The 16,242-nt window shown below is 44.9% G+C and overlaps 1 pseudogene; it reads left to right on the top strand.

Moving 5' to 3' along the window:
- Positions 1 to 3,189: 3,189 nt before the first annotated feature.
- LOC129022377 (F-box/WD repeat-containing protein 11-like) lies at positions 3,190 to 4,892 on the top strand (annotated as a pseudogene).
- Positions 4,893 to 16,242: the final 11,350 nt, after the last annotated feature.

Below are 16,242 nucleotides of genomic sequence, written 5' to 3'. Positions count from 1 at the left end.
ATTTCCAACAAGCTCCCAGGGGACATGGATACTGCTGGCCCAGGTACCACATTTGGAGTAACAAGAGTTGAGTGACTTGCCCAAGGCTGCCCAGCCAGGACTAGAATTCGAATCTCCTGCCTCCCAAAACAAAATGGACTTACTCTTGCCTTTTTCTCTGCTTATGTTGACCACCAGCTGAAAATCAGAACCATGTAGATGGTGACAAGCCACCTGCATCGTCTTCTGTGCTGGCTATTTCCATGTTGATGTGGGAAAGTGTTTATATTTAAAACAATGATGTGTGATTCTGTGAAATCTCAGCCATCCACAGAGTTGTGTTTCCCCTTAAGTAGTTACATAACCTGTTACGCAACAGCTGCGTGAGATAATGCCATTTGTCCTTTGCAAGAAGGAGTTTGCTAGGAAAGAGTCCTCCAGGTAGTAAAGGCATTTCTTCCTCCCTTCCAAGACCTGGGGCTACAGAAAGCACCTGCTTATCCTACCGAGCAATCTGCTTGGGCCATGTCAAGAACCTCTGATGTGTGGCTGCACACCACCTTATTTTTTTCTTTTTGAGATAGAGTCTCCCTCTGTTGCCCAGGCTAGAGTGCAGTGGCACAATCTCAGCTCACTGCAAACTCCGCCTCCCGGATTCAAGTGATTATCCTGCCTCAGCCTCCTGAGTAGCTGGGACTACAGACGTGCGCCACTACGCCTGGCTAATTTTTTCTTCTTCTTCTTTTTTTTTTTTTTTTTTTTTTTTTTTGAGATGGAGTCTTGCTTTGTCGCCCAGGCTGGAGTGCAGTGGTGCGATCTCGGTTCATTGCATGAAAGCTCCGCCTCCCCGGTTCACGCCATTCTCCTGCCTCAGCCTCCTGAGTAGCTGGGACTACAGGCGCCTGCCACCACGCCCGGCTAATTTTTTTTGTATTTTTTGTACAGACGGGGTTTCACTGTGTTAGCCAGGATGGTCTCGATCTCCTGACCTCGTGATCCACCCGCCTCAGCCTCCCAAAGTGCTGGGATTACAGGCGTGAGCCACCACGCCCGGCCCCCTTTTTTTTTTTTTTTTGAGATGGAGTCTCACTCTGTCACCCAGGCTGGAGTGCAATGGCATGATCTCGGCTCACTACAACCTCTGCCTCCCGGGTGCAAGCAATTCTCTTGCCTCAGCCTCCTAAGTAGCTGGGATTACAGGCGCCCACCACCATGCCCAGCTAATTTTTGTATTTTCAGTAGAGACGGGGTTTCACCACGTTGGTCAGGCTGGTCTCGAACTCCTGACCTCAGGCGCTCCACCCGTCTTGGCCTCCTGAAGTGCTGGGATTACAGGCATGAGCCACCGCACCCGGCCTGAACACTACCTTTTAAGGTCCTTCATGCCAACTCTGTGGCAATACTCTGCACACATCATCACATTGAACCCTCACAATCTCCCTGAATGGGAGGGTTCTCATACCCCTTTTACAGGTGAGGAAACTGAGGTTCCACGTCATTAATATTTGCCTAAGGTCACACACCTAGAATTCAGTGCTTTGTCTCTGATGCCAGAGTCCTCACTTGTCCCCACCCCACTATACTGGAAATGACACGGCTCACCAAGTTAGGGGCAAGTCTTAGAGAAAGCTTCTGGAAGCTTTCTGGTGGGTTTCAGTAGAGCCACCCAAGACCCAGTTCTTTTGCCAGCCTCTCCCTTGGTGGTGAGGATTGTAGCTTTCTTAATTTTCCTATAACTGAAATGTGTTATTTCAAACACTCCTTCCACTGGCTGTGTAAACTCCATCCTCAGCCAGTTTGCTTAGTCTTAGTTGATTCCACATGTTCTAGGGCAAGTCCAGGCTTCCTTAATTACTTCAAGGGATTTTTCCCCAACAGAAGCTGTTAACATTACTGGCTCATTCTTGTCTTTTGGCTCTTTGTTTAAATGTCACCCTCTTAAAACAACCATTCCTGACATAGCTAAGAATGCCCACCCACTCATCCGCTATCAGACACTCAATTTCACTCCTTCATAAGCAACAGTCACCGTTGGATAATTTCCTGTTCATTTTTACCATCTGTATCTCATCACCACTCCAAACAATGCTTCACTTCTCTTTATTTTACTCTTGTGCCTAAAATAAGACCCATCAAGGCTTTGGTACCCAAGTTTTGAGTTTGGGACTTATTTAGCTTTTGTCTACGGCATAAAGAAATAAAACAGCTGCTTGTAGCCCAGGCTTCCTATCCAAGAAGGCGGGAGGAGACTGGAAATCCTGAAAAAGACAGATGGGGTGGGGAGGGAAACTAGAGCGAAGAGAAATATCTCCCTTCCTTGTTGAAGACAGCCCATTCAGTGTAGAGAAGGCAGCAGGGGACAAAGCAGAAAAAGCTTTCTTTCCTCAATCCCAACTCCCTAGCCCTCTCTCCCCACCTCGCCCCTGCACCCTCCACCTTCCCACTGCCCCATTCTCCCGCTGCACCACAGGGGGGGGCCTCACTCAAGCATCCCTGCAGGCTAAACTCAGTTTTGTAGGAAGCCCTGCCCTTGTGGAAAAATGCCTATTTCTTCTGTGCTACCCTCTGCCCATATTTGTCTTCCTCTCCCCTCCTCCCTCCCTAAATAGCACACGTTGGCCCCATCCCTGTTGAACTTTGTCCTATTGGCACTGGAGTATCTTTCCAACCACCACAGCAGTCCCGTGGCAAAGATTTACAAAGTGAATCAAGAGGTGAACTTACACCAACTGCACAAATTGAAAGTCAATTCTTATTGTAATCTTACCTCACTGAGAAATGTAATTTGATAGAAGAGGTTTGTTGAAGGCTGGAGTGCAACGGCACGATCTCGGCTCACTGCAACCTCTGCCTCCCAGGTTCAAGTCATTCTCCTGCCTCAGCCTCCCGTGTAGCTGGGATTACAGACATGCACCACCACACCTGGCTAATTTTGTATTTTTAGTAGAGACGGGGTTTCACCATGTTGGTTAGGCTGGTCTCAAACTCCTGACCTTAGGTCGGGATCCACCTGCCTCAGCCTCCCAAAGTGCTGGGGTTACAGGTGTGAGCCACTGTACCTGGTTGAGATCCGATGTTTTTAAAAAAGGAGAGTTTCCCTATACAAGCTTCTCTCTCTTTGCTTGTTGCCATTGCACGTAAGATGTGACCTGCTCCTCCTTGCCTTCTGCCATGATTATGAGGCCTCCCCAGCCATATGGAACTAACACTTCCGTTATGGAAGATCAAGATGAAGATAAGTCCCCAAAGGAAAATACTCCTTGGCAGATAAGTAATGGAACATCATTTGTGATCATCTCCAGAAAGAGGCCATCAGAAGGAAACTATCAAAAAGAAAAAGACTTGTATATTCAATATTTTAACCAGTGGTCTGAATCAGATCAATTGGAATTTGTGGGACATCTTATTTCACAAATGTGTCATTATCAGCATGGACGTATTAACTCTTACCTGAAGCCCATGTTGCAGCAGGACTTTATTACTGCTTTACTCGAGCAAGGCTTAAATCACATAGCAGAAAACACTCTTTCGTACCTGGATGCCAGGTCTCTGTGTGCAGCAGAGCTGGTATGTAAAGAATGGCAGGGAGTGATCTCAGAACCAATGCTTTGGAAGAAGCTGATTGAACGAATGGTACACACTGATCCCCTATGGAAAGGACTTTCAGAAGGAAGAGGGTGGGATCAGTACCTGTTTCAAAACAGACCCACAACTAGCCCTCCAAATTCATTTTACAGGTCATTATACCCAAAGATTATCCAGGATATAGAGACTATAGAATCCACCTAGCGGTGTGGCTGACACAGCTTGCAGAGGATTCAGTACCGCTCTGAAAATAGTAAAGGTGTCTATGGTTTACAGTACGATGATGAAAAAATTATCAGTGGCCTACAAGATAATTATATTAAGATTTGGGATAAAACCAGCCTGGAATGTTTGAAAGTGTTAACGGCCACACAGGCTCTGTCCTCTGTCTGCAGTAGGATGAGCGTGTCATTGTAACTGGCTCTTCAGATTCTACGGTGAGAGTGTGGGAAGTGAACACGGGTGAAGTTCTTAACACATTAATCCACCACAATGAGGATGTACTGCACTTACGCTTCAGCAGTGGACTGATGGTGACCTGTTCCAAGGACTGCTCCATTGCTGTGTGGGACATGGCTTCTGCGACCGATATCACTTTACGTGGTGTCCTGGTTGGCCACTGAGCTGCTGTCAACGTAGTAGACTTTGACGAGAAATACATCGTGTCTGCCTCTGGTGACAGGACCATCAAAGTCTGGAGCATGAGCACCTGTGAATTTGTTTGTACTCTCAATGGGCACAAGCGAGTCTTGTCTCTAGTACAGGGATGGGCTGGTTGTTAGTGGATCATCAGATAATACCATTAGGCTCTTGGATATTGAATGTGGCTCCTGTTTAAGAGTCCTAGAGGGACATGAAGAATTGGTCTGATGCATCCAGTTTGATAACAAGAGGATGGTCAGTGGGACCTATAATGGGAAAATTAAAGTTTAGGACTTGCAAGCCGCTCTTGACCCTCGAGCCCCAGCACGCACATTGTGTTTGCACACATTGGTGGAACATTCTGGACATGTGTTTTGGCTACAGTTTGATGAGTTTCAAATCATCAGCAGCTCCCATGATGACACTATTTTGATTTGGGATTTCTTAAATATGCCTCCCAGTGCCCAGAATGAGACCCATTCCCCCTCCAGAACATACACTTACATCTCTAGATAACAGTCTGCACTTTCACCCGTTTCTGGGTTTTCTAGTCTTGAACTACTGGCTACTTGGCCACCAATGCCTAAGGGAGTTCGTTCACAGCTGAGTTATGAAGCTGGAATTGGTTCTAGACGCTGGGTGGATGCAAAGCAGCCTAACTCTTCAAGTCCCGATACTTCTCACCTCTGATTCCGGCTCTACTTTGAGAAGGAGACCTTAGCTTCACCGACTTGAAAGTAGCACAGAAGCCCATTTCCTTCCCTCATCAGTGAAAAACTCTAATGTTTCAAATGTAAACTGTTCATAGAAAAGGAACATAGAATCTGTTTTACAGAAGTAAATTGACTGCCAAGAGAAGTCTTGGCCTCTAATTTATATTGCTTTGCACTTTGGTTTGATATTAAGAAACAGCATTCTTCTTCAGTGAAATTTTGGGTGCCAAACACCTACTCAGAATGTCCACGGCTTTCATTTTCAAAAGTTAACATTCTCCTTTTGACCATCCAAGTCATTATGAATTTTCACTTGCTGTATTAGGAACATGTTGGACGATGGAAAAATCTCTCTGGGTTGTTTTAGTAATATTTTTTGGATTATACTTCCTTTCTGTACCAATTTCTTTTAATTTAAAGAACTGTAAGTCAGTTGGCCGGGCGCAGTGGCTCACCCCTGTAATCCCAGCACTTTGGGAGGCCAAGGCGGGCGGATCACGAGGTCAGGAGATTGAGACCATCCTGGCTAACACGGTGAAACCCCGTCTCTACTAAAAATACAAAAAATTAGCCGGGTATGGTGGTGGGCGCCTCTAGTCCCAGCTACTTGGGAGGCTGAGGCAGGAGAACGGCCAGAACCCTGGAGGCAGAGGTTGTAGTGAGTCAAGATTGCACCACTGCACTCCAGCCTGGGCGACAGAGCGAGACTCCGTCTCAAAAAAAAAAAAAAAAAAAGGAACTATAAGTCAGTTATTATCTCCCAACATAGCTCTTTTATTTTATTTTATTTTTAATTTTTTAAATTATATTTTAAGTTCTGGAGTACATGTGCAGAACGCGCAGTTTTGTTACATAGGTATACACGTGCCATGGGGGTTAGCCCTTTTATTAACTGTTCTCTGTCCCGCAACCATCTCCTGATATTTGGTAGAGTAACATCTTTATATGTGTGCTTGCCTCCTAATTTAAAATACTGTATTGGCATGTAGGTATAATGTACGTAACAGTTTAACTTCAAAGTTGCTGGGGTCAGGGCCCCCTGCACTTGAGACACTAATACAGAGTGTGTTCGCACTTAGCCATGGACTGGACTCAATAACTTGATACCAGGGTTGATGTGGATTACCTGGAACCCTTCCTGCAGTATTCCTACAGTGTTTTTATTTTGTTGTCATTGTGTGTGTGGTTTGTGTGTGTTTTTAATGAGAATCTTGTTTTAAAATGTAATTTCTAAAGTTGAACATGAATGTTTTATTTGTTGTGCAGTATATATTATACAATAGAGAGGTACCTTAAACATTTTTGTTCTTATTCTTTTTCTCATAAGTACTCCTGAGTACTAGTGGTCACTTCCCATAGTATTCATTTGGCTTCACTGTCAAAAATCATTGTTCTGTGCAGTTGTGGCCCTGGGAAGGGGAAATAATAAGGCCCTATTGACGGGCTGTCCTGGCTCTGGAATTCATGCATCCTGTCCTTGCCAAGGTTCTGGCAGGGCCCGCTGGTGTGTTGGAGCCTGCAGGTCAGGTCAGGCTGGTTCAGAGGCCCATGCTGAGGGGAGGGCACTCCTAAGTGGTGTAAAGCCTCAAGCCCATGAATCCCACCCCAGTCATCTCTGGTGTCACCTGCTGCTGCGGCCTCAGCAGGTTCTCAAAGCTCCCGAGTACTCCCGAGTACACAGCCCAAATGTGTAAATGGCACTGTCACCCTGACGGTGCATGGAAAGGACGTTGGCATCTGGCACTGTCACCCTGATAATGCATGGAAAGGACATTGGCATCCAATTGGCACTCCTTCTCCCTTATTCAATATTAGGTTTGATTTGCCCTTTGCCATTGTTTCCAAAGATCAAGGAATGTCAATAACTTTTTTTTTTTTTTGAGACAGAGTCTCGCTTTGTAGCCCGGGCTGGAGTGCAGTGGCACAATCTCGGATCGCTGCAACCTCCTTGCCTCCAGGTTCAAGTGATTCTCCTGCCTCAGCCTCCCAAGTAGCTGGGACTACAGGCACGTGCCACCACACCCGGCTAATTTTTGTATTTTTAGTAGAGACGGGGTTTCACTATATTGACCAAACTGGTCTCGAACTCCTGACCTTGTGATCCGCCTGCCTCGGGCTCCCAAAGTGCTGGGATTACAGGTGTGAGCCACCGCACCCGGCTATCAATAGCATCTTAAAGGACCAATAAACAGCCTCCTATAAATTAAACCTCTTCCCGTGGAAGCGCGCTCTACTACTAAAGGGAAGATTCCTGGGCTCCGATTTGTCCTTTGCATTGAGAACGGTGTGGGGATCAATGTGTGTGTATGTGATTTGTTTATCGAGTTGGCTTTGCTTTTTTAGTTTTTCTTAAAAAAAATCCTTTCTTCCCATGTTACTAAATTAATTTATGTTTTTGAGAAGTTGAATCTCAAAGCGTAAACAATAAACCTCCATTCATAAGGTGGATGTTGTAAGCTTGACGGTGGTTGTGAAAGTGATTTAGCTTTGACCACTTTTCATCCTTCAACTTCAATATCAAACTGGTCAGGAAAGCCCAGGGGGAAGGTAGGGACAGAGGAGGAGGCAATTCGGAATGAATGAATAGATTTTTTGTTTTTTTGCATGTTTAAAATAGAAGTCCCCCTTGTTCCTTGGGAGATCATGGCCTTTCAATATGTACACAACCTTTGAATTGTTCCTACTAAATTATAGCAAGGGACTTTGGCACCCAAGGAATTTTGACTTTCTGGGATTATAATAGTAAATTCCCAGCCATACTCTGGACTTTATTTTGCTAACCATAATTGAGCAAATGTAAATTACTGCTATATTAATGTTTTAAAGCACTGGGATAGTCTTAACTTGTAGTTAATTATGTTTGCCAATTATCTGTTTGAAATAAATTTATGTCTGAACAGCTATTGAAACTGTTCAATTGTACAGATATTATTCATGACAGCTTTGTACTGTGGAATGTGCTTAATCAAAAACAAAAAAGTTTGGAAAAAAAAAAAGAGGTTTGTTGAACTTTCAGATTCCTTTTTTGTTGTTGTTAACTATTTGCCACCCAAGCTGGAAATCAGCGCCACCTAGGGGTCCTCGATGTTATAATCAGAGAACAAGACAGGCCGGCTGGCCCTGATGCGGGCCATGAGCAAGCTCCAATGAGCCCCTTTCTTCCACATTTGATGAGTAGAGGAAAATATTGGGGGTGAATTTTCAATAACCTGAATCGATTGCACTTTTTCTTGTAGACTAGCCGTCATTAAATCCACTTACACGCTCCCCTGTGCCCCTCTCTTTCCTTCTGGAATGTTCAGGGCCTGTTTCCAGTCCTGTTTTTCAGTCGGATGGGATTGCCCTTCGTTACAGTTTTGTGGGTTATGAGTTATGAGCTCTTCCTCTGTGAGGGCCAGCAGGGCACCCCCACTTTCCTGTAACAAGGAAAGGGTGTTGTGTAGTAAAGAATTTTAAGCTTACTTGAAGTGAGATCTGGGCTTTGCTCTTGGCTCTTAGGAGGTGATCTCTAAGCCCTTAGATCGTCCTGCTTGATAATAGCACTGTGTTTACCTGGAGGCCATGGGCCATGCCAAACAGACACAACATGTTAGACCAATGTGATTTATGGTGGGAGATTTGGCCACACCATATCAGCTTGACCCCTGAAGGAATAGACTAAGGTCAAGCCAGCCATGTCCACAAGACCAAGCCCTACTATACACTCTGGACACCAACAGCCTGGTGAGTTTCCTTGGTTGGCAATACTCCATGTATATAGTCCGTGCATATAGTTTCCAGAAGGAGTCCATTACTCCACTGGGAGAGGACTGCTGGAAGCTCTCCTGGACACTGCCCTATGTGTCTCTTCCCTTGGCTGTTGTTAATCTGTGTCCTTTTGCTATGATAAACTGTAAGTGTAAGTATAATAGCTTTCAGTAAGTTCTGCGAGTCCACCAAGTGGATTATTGAACTTGAAGGTGGTGTGGGGACCCCTAAACTTTAAATTGGTATCAGAGGGGAAAGTGGTCTTGGGGACTCTTTCTTAACTTTATGGTCATGTGCTAGGAATCTGAGCACATGGTCTCAACAAAAACAACAACAAGAAAGAATAAAGAAGAGAGGAAGAAAAGAAAAAGAAAGAAAAAAGAAAGAAAAAAAGAAGGAAGGAAGGAAGAAAAAGAAGGAAGGAAGGAAACAAAAAAGAAAGAAAGAATAAAGAAAAGAAAGGAAAAAAAGAAAAAAATGCAAACAAACAAAAATGAACAGATGGTCTCTAGTCCTGGATTCTCCACTTACTGGCTGGGTAAACGACTTCATTCTTTGAACCTCCTTTCCTGCCCACTCAGTGAGGAGGATGTTATCTGTGTGCTGAAGGAGGCTGCTGTGGCGGTTTAGATGGAGGGAAGTGTCTAGAGGGAGGAAAGAGGGGTCGGGGCTGAAGAATAAGAACCTGGAGCCCGAGTAGAAGCCATTTCTCAAAATTAAAGTCTTAGGAACCACTCACATAGTGGGTGAATGCAAGCTCTAGTTACATAATAATATAAACAGAAATGTAAATTGCAATGCACCTATTGCCCATCAGAATGGCAAAAACTCAAAATCTTTACAAACCACTATGCGGTGAGGCTGTGGGATTCACACAATGGTGCAATCCCGTCGAGGGGAACTGAGCAATATTCAACAAAATTACACGGCATTTACTCTCTGATGCGGAAATCTCACTTCTGGGTACTTATCCTGAATTCCTGAATGACCGCTAACAATTTTATATATATATATATATATATATATATATATTTTTTTTTTTTTTTCTTTGAGATGGAGTCTTGCTTTGTTGCCCAGGCTGGATTGCAGTGGCGTGATCTTGGCTCACTGCAACTTCTGCCTCCCAGGTTCAAGCGATTCTCCTGCCTCAGCCTCCCGAGTAGCTGGGACTACAGGCACGTGCCACCAGGCCCAGCTAATTTTTTGTATTTTTAGTAGAGACAGGTTTCACCGTGTTAGCCAGGCTGGTCTCGATCTCCTGACCTCGTGATCCACCCACCTCAGCCTCCCAAAGTGCTGGGATTACCGGTGTGAGCCACCACGCCCGGCCAATTTTTTGTATTTTTAGTAGAGACGGGGTTTCACCATGTTAACCAGGATGGTCTCGATCTCCTGACCTCATGATCTGCCCATCTTGACCTCCGAAAATGCTGGGATTACAGGTGTGAGCCACCACACCTGGCCTACATATATATTTTTATACATATATATGTGCTTGTGTACAAGGCTATTTATTCAAGCATAATTTGTAATTGCAAAATATTAAAAACAACCTCAATGTCCATACATAAGAAATTGTTTGAATAAATTATGGTATGTCTACACAATGGAATACCATGTCACTGTAAAAAGCAACAATGAAGATCTCTATGAACTGACACAGAGTGATATCCAGAATATATTGTTAGGTTAAAAAAAAAAACCCCAAAGTTCATCAGAATGACTATCGGTATAATATTACATTTGATTAAAAAAAGAATCCATGAATCAGAGTGACACCAAAGAACAAATAAGTAGGAAGAAAAAGGAAAGGTCTTTCACTATCAGAGAAAGTAAAATGCTCACTAACAAATGTAGAGGAACGGAGCTGGGTGCAGTGGCTCACACCTTTAATCCCAGCACTTTGGGAGGCCAAGGTGGGCGGATCACCTGAGGTAAGGAGTTCAAGACTAGCCTGCCCAACATGGTGAAACACCGTCTCTACCAAAAACACAAAAATTGACCAGGCATGGTGGCGGGTGCCTGTAATTCCAGCTATCTGGGGGGCTGAAGCAGGAAAATCACTTGAACCTGGGAGGCAGAGGTTGCAATGAGCTGAGATCACATCACTGCACTCCAGCCTGGGCAACAGAGTGAGACCCTGTCTAAAAAAAAACCTGAAGAACTGGGCCGGGCGTGGTGGCTCACGCCTGTAATCCCAGCACTTTGGGAGGCTGAGGCAGGTGGATCACGAGGTCAGGAGATCAAGACCATCATGGCCAACATGGTGGAACCCTGTCTCTACTAAAAATACAAATATTAGCTGGACGTGGTGGCACGCGCCTGTAGTCCCAGCTACTTGGGAGGCTGAGGCAGGAGAATCACTTGAACCTGGGAGGCGGAGGTTGCAGTGAGCCAGGATTGTGCCACTGCACTCCAGCCTGGTGACAGAACGAGACTCCGTCTCAAAAAAAAAAAAAAAAAAAGAAAGAAATTATTTAGGCAGATAGTGGGTAAAACATAAAACAGTCCTCAGCGGAATTTCCCTTTTAACAAAAGCAGCCCCCAAATCATTTCTAACAAGGAGCAACCTGAAAAATCAAGCTGCAGACATAGATAAGCAAGCTGGAAGCTTGCACAGGTGAGTGCCGGCAGCTCTGCCAATAGAAGAGGGCTACCTGGGGGCCAGGTATGTTCAACATGGACGCCCCATCTTCCCTTTTCTTTATCACCACGTGTACAGTAAAGAAACAGGCAACATGGCGCCGGCCAGAGAACATATCTGCATAATAAAAGATTAGGGTGGAGGCAGCCAGGTTTTTGCACCCTATGCAAAGGGCACACCTGGTCCAACCAATCTTTCATGCCCTATGTAAATCAGACAGCGCCTCCTCAAGCTCATTTATAAAACCCCTTACATTCGCAGAAGCAGCAACCCATTTTTTCGGGACCCCTCTCTGCTGCAGCGAGCTCTTCTCTTTCACCTATTAATCTTCCGCTCTGAACCTCATTCTTGTGTGTCTGCATCTTAGTTTTCCATGGTTGTGAAACAACGAACCTTGGATATTTACCCCAGACAAATAACGCCGTTTCACTACAATATGGATGAAGCTTGAGGACATTATGCTTAGTGACATAAGCCAGTCACAAAAGGACAAATACTGCATGATTGCACTTACATGTGGTAACTAAAATAGTCAAACTCATATCAAATTAGCTGGGCATGGTGGTGTGCATCTGCTGTCCCAGATACTTGGGAGGCTGAGGCTGGAGGATCGCTTGAGCCTAGGTGGTGGAGGCGGCAGTGAGCTATGATTGTATGACTGCACTCCAGCCTGGAGTTCGAGACTAGCCTGGCCAACATGGTGAAACACCGTCTCTACTAAAAATACAAAAACAATTAGTCAGGTGTGATGGTGGGCACCTGTAATCCCAGCCAGGTAGGAGGCTGAGGCAGGAGAATCATTTGAACCTGGGAGGCGGAGGTTGCAGTGAGCTGAGATTGCACCACTGTACTCCAGCCTGGGTGACAGAGCAAGAGTCAGTCTCAAAAAATAAAATAACATAAATAAATAAATTAAAAATTTAAAAAGATAATGTTTCTATATTAATTAGTTATTGCTGCTAACAAATTACTCCATTTATAGTGATTTATAATAACAATCATCACTTGTTTTCTGTCATGATTTCAGTGGCTCAGAATATCAAGCGTGGGTTGGCTGGGCAATTCTGTTTCAAATTTTCTCATAAAGTTGTAGTCAGATATTGGCTGAAGTGGGCTGCGGTCATTTGAATGTTGGACTGGGGCTGCAGCATGCGCTTCCAGGATGGTCCCCCCACATGGCTGGTATGTTGGTGCTAGCTGTTGATGGGAGGCCTCAGATCCTCTCTGCATGAGCCTCTCAGAAGGTGCACTGAGTGGCCTTGCAACATGGCAGCTAGCTTGCCTCAAAATGAGTAATCCAAGAGAGCAAGACAGAAGCCACAATGTCTTTGATGACTTAGCCCTGGAAGCCACTGTCTGTATTAGTCCATTTTCACACTGCTATAAAGAAATACTTGAGACTGGGTAATTTATAAAGGAAAGAGGTTGCATGGCTGCATGGCTGGGGAGGCCTCAGGAAACTTACAATCATGGCGGAAGGCAAAGGAGAAACAAGTGTCTTCTTCACAAGGTGGCAGGAAAAGAGAAATAGTGAAGGAGGAACTGCCAAACACTTCTAAAAGCATCAGATCTCATGAGAAGCCACTCACTATCATGAGAACAGGATGAGGGAACCTGCCCCCATGATGCAATCACCTCCCATCCAGTCCCTCCTTTGACATATGGGGATTACAATTTGAGATGAGATTTGGGTGGGGACACAGAGCTGAACCATATCAGCCCCACACCATCATTTTCCCAGAATTCTATTCACCACAATGGTCAGCCATTACTGGGGGGGACACATTGAGGCATAAACCCCTTTTTCACATAAGGAGGCAAGGATCACTGAGGGCCATCTTAGCAGCTCCTACCACAGTGTCGTATCATAAATAATATTCACAAGAGTTAAATTCGATGTCTGAGGGCCAGGCATGGTGGCTCACACCTATAATCCCAGCACTTTGGGAGGCTGAGGCCTCCTCACATGAGGTCAGGAGTTCAAGACCAGCCTGGTCAACATGGTGAAACCCCATCTCTACTAAAAATACAAAAAGTAGCCAAGCGTGGTGGTGGGCACCTGTAATCTCAGCTACTTGGGAGGCTGAGGCAGGAGAAGTGCTTGAACCTGGGAGGCGGAGGTTGCAGTGAGCCAAGATCATACCATTGCACTCCAGCCTGGGCAACCAGAGCAAAACTCCATCTCAAAAAAAAAAAAAAAGGAGAGAGTGGTCTCTTTCGCATTGCTATGCAAACTCAAATGACTGAAGACTCCTTTGGGGATGGTTATGAAGAGACCTCTTAATGCACACCATAGTCCAGAAATGTGTTTAGTGAAATCTGACGGTAAGCCAGGCCCTCATTCTTACTGGACAGGAGAGTTGCATTCAGTTTACATTTACATATAACTTAAATCAACTATATATATGCATGTTGAGGGCAGAGGCAGAGAGATGGAGAGAATATGAGTTTACATCATAAAAGAGATTTTGTCTGCTATTCCTATCAACAATTTTATGCCCTGTAGTAGGAGGAAGACTAGAGATTTGAATCCAAAATTCCTTCGCACACTGTCAGTCTGTACGTACCACTCATGGTGTGAGTATCTCACCTTGTGAGTTCATTCTGCTATTGTAAGTACATATTTTTGATACAACAAGGCCCTGCATAACCAAGCAATTTCTTCAACTGATGCTCAACTGAAAACAAACAGAAACAGCAATCTGTTCATCTCTAAGAGCAGGGAAAAGGACTATTTTTGAGTTGATATGCCACCCAACAACATATTGTGTAAAGATGGCTCCATACACCAGATCTTATTGAGAACCAAAGATTCGTAAGAGTAATTTTGGCAATACTAAATTCCAGCCTTACATGCATATATTCTTTAAAACCAAGTTCCTGGTCGGGCAAAGTGGCTCACGACTGTAATCCCAGTGTTTTGGGAGACCAAGGCAGGATGATCACTTGAGCCCAGGAGTTCAAGACCAGCCTGACACCACAGCAAGACCCTGTCTCTACAAAAAAATTTAAAAACTAGCTGGGCGTGGTAACATGTACCTTTAGTCCCAGTTACTTGGGAGGATGAGATGGGAGAATTACTTGAGCCCAGGAGGTAGAGGCTGCAGTGAGCTATGATCACGTCACTGCACTCCAGCCTGGGTGACAGAGTGAGACCCTGTCTCAAATAATAGTAATAACTAAGTTCCTGAGAAAGCAGACTGCTGTTTTCAGCCAGCAAAATGGCTGTTCTAGGTAGAGTTCTCTACAGAAATAGTTGTGTGTACTGTACGTGCGTACATGCAGGCGTGTGTGTGTACATGTGTGGCGGGCGCATGTGTGTGAGACAGAGATTGTTTTAAGGAACTGGCTCATGTAATTGTATGGGCTGCAGGCTCACACCTGTAGTCCCAGCACTTTGGGAGGCCGAGGTGGGCGGGATCACCTGAGGTCAGGAGTTCAAGACGGGCCTAGTCAATATGGTGAAACCCCGTCTCTACTAAAAATACAAAATTAGCCGGGTGTGATGGAGGGCACCTGTAATCCCAGCTACTTGGGAGGCTGAGGCAGGAGAATCGCTTGAACCTGGGAGGCAGAGGTTGCAGTGAGCCAAGATCGTGCCACTGCACTCCAGCCTGGGCGACAGAGCAGGACTCCGTCTCAAAAAAAAATTAAAGAAAAAGAAAAAATTGTAAGGGCTGCAAGTCCTAAATCTGCAGCGCAGGCCAGGAAAAAGTTGATATTGCAGCCTTCAGTCCCAAGGTAGGCTGGAGACAGAATTCCCTCCTCTTCAGGGGACATCAGTCTTTTCCCTTAAGGTGTTCAACTGATAGATACGGCATACCCACATTATGGAGGGTAATTTTCTTTACTCAGAGTATACTACATATATTGAAATATTAATCACATTTTTTTGTGAGTCAGGGTCTCACTCTGTCGCCCAGCCTGGCATGCAGTAGCACATACATGGCTCACTGCAGCTTCAAACTCCTGGGTTCAAGCCATACTCCCACGTCAGCTTCCCGAGTAACTGGGGCCACAGGCACACACCACCACACCTGGCTAATTTTTGTATATTTTTTTGTAGAGACTCACCATCTTGCCAGGTTGGTATCAAATTCCTGGCCTCAAGCCAACCTCCTGCCTGGGCCTTCTAAAGTGCTGGGATTACAGGTGTGAGCCACCACATCCTGCTAATCACGTTTTAAAATTACCTTTACAGGCCAGGCACGGTGGCTTGCCCCTATAATCCCAGGACTTCGGGAGGCCAAGGTGGACAGAACACTTGAGCCCAGGAGTTCGAGACCAGTCTGGCCAACATGGTGAAACTCCGTCTCTACTTAAAATACAAAAAAAATTAGCCAGGCATGGTGGCACATACCTGTAGTCCCAGCTACTTGGGAGGCTGAGGCACAAGAATCACTTGAACCCAGGAGGCAGAACCCAGAAGGCAGAGGTTGTAGTGAGCCGAGATTGCACCATTGCACTCCAGCCTGGGTGATACAGTGAGACTCTATCTCAAGAAAAAAAATATACCTATACCTTTACAACATCTGGACCGGTACCTGACCAAACAACTGGGTACCATTGCCTAGGCAAATTGACACAGAAAATTAACCACTACAACGGCTACCACAGGAATCACTGAACCAAAAAAAGCCCAAATGATCCCTTTGCTGATTTCATTCTTTTTCCTTTGTCATCAAATGCAATTACTTCTGTTTAGTATACAAAACTGAAATCCAAATGAAGGAAGAAAAACACCAACTACTTTCCATTATTGTCATCAAGACACATCTTTGGAATTCTCCATGGACAACAGCTGCGCCTTTAGAAGTGGGAACAGAAGTGGAGTTTGCAGACCAGGTCCCCAAGGATAATTCTTCTTCTTCTTTTTTTTTTTTTTTTAAAAAAAGAAAAAGGTATTTTTAAAACATGATTAGCCAAAGGGCA

The sequence above is a fragment of the Pongo pygmaeus genome, chromosome 22, assembly GCF_028885625.2.
Source record: "Pongo pygmaeus isolate AG05252 chromosome 22, NHGRI_mPonPyg2-v2.0_pri, whole genome shotgun sequence".
In the NCBI taxonomy this organism is placed as follows: Eukaryota; Metazoa; Chordata; class Mammalia; order Primates; family Hominidae; genus Pongo; species Pongo pygmaeus.
Note: the sequence above shows the minus strand (reverse complement) of the source record. Positions and strands in the feature narration are given on the sequence as shown.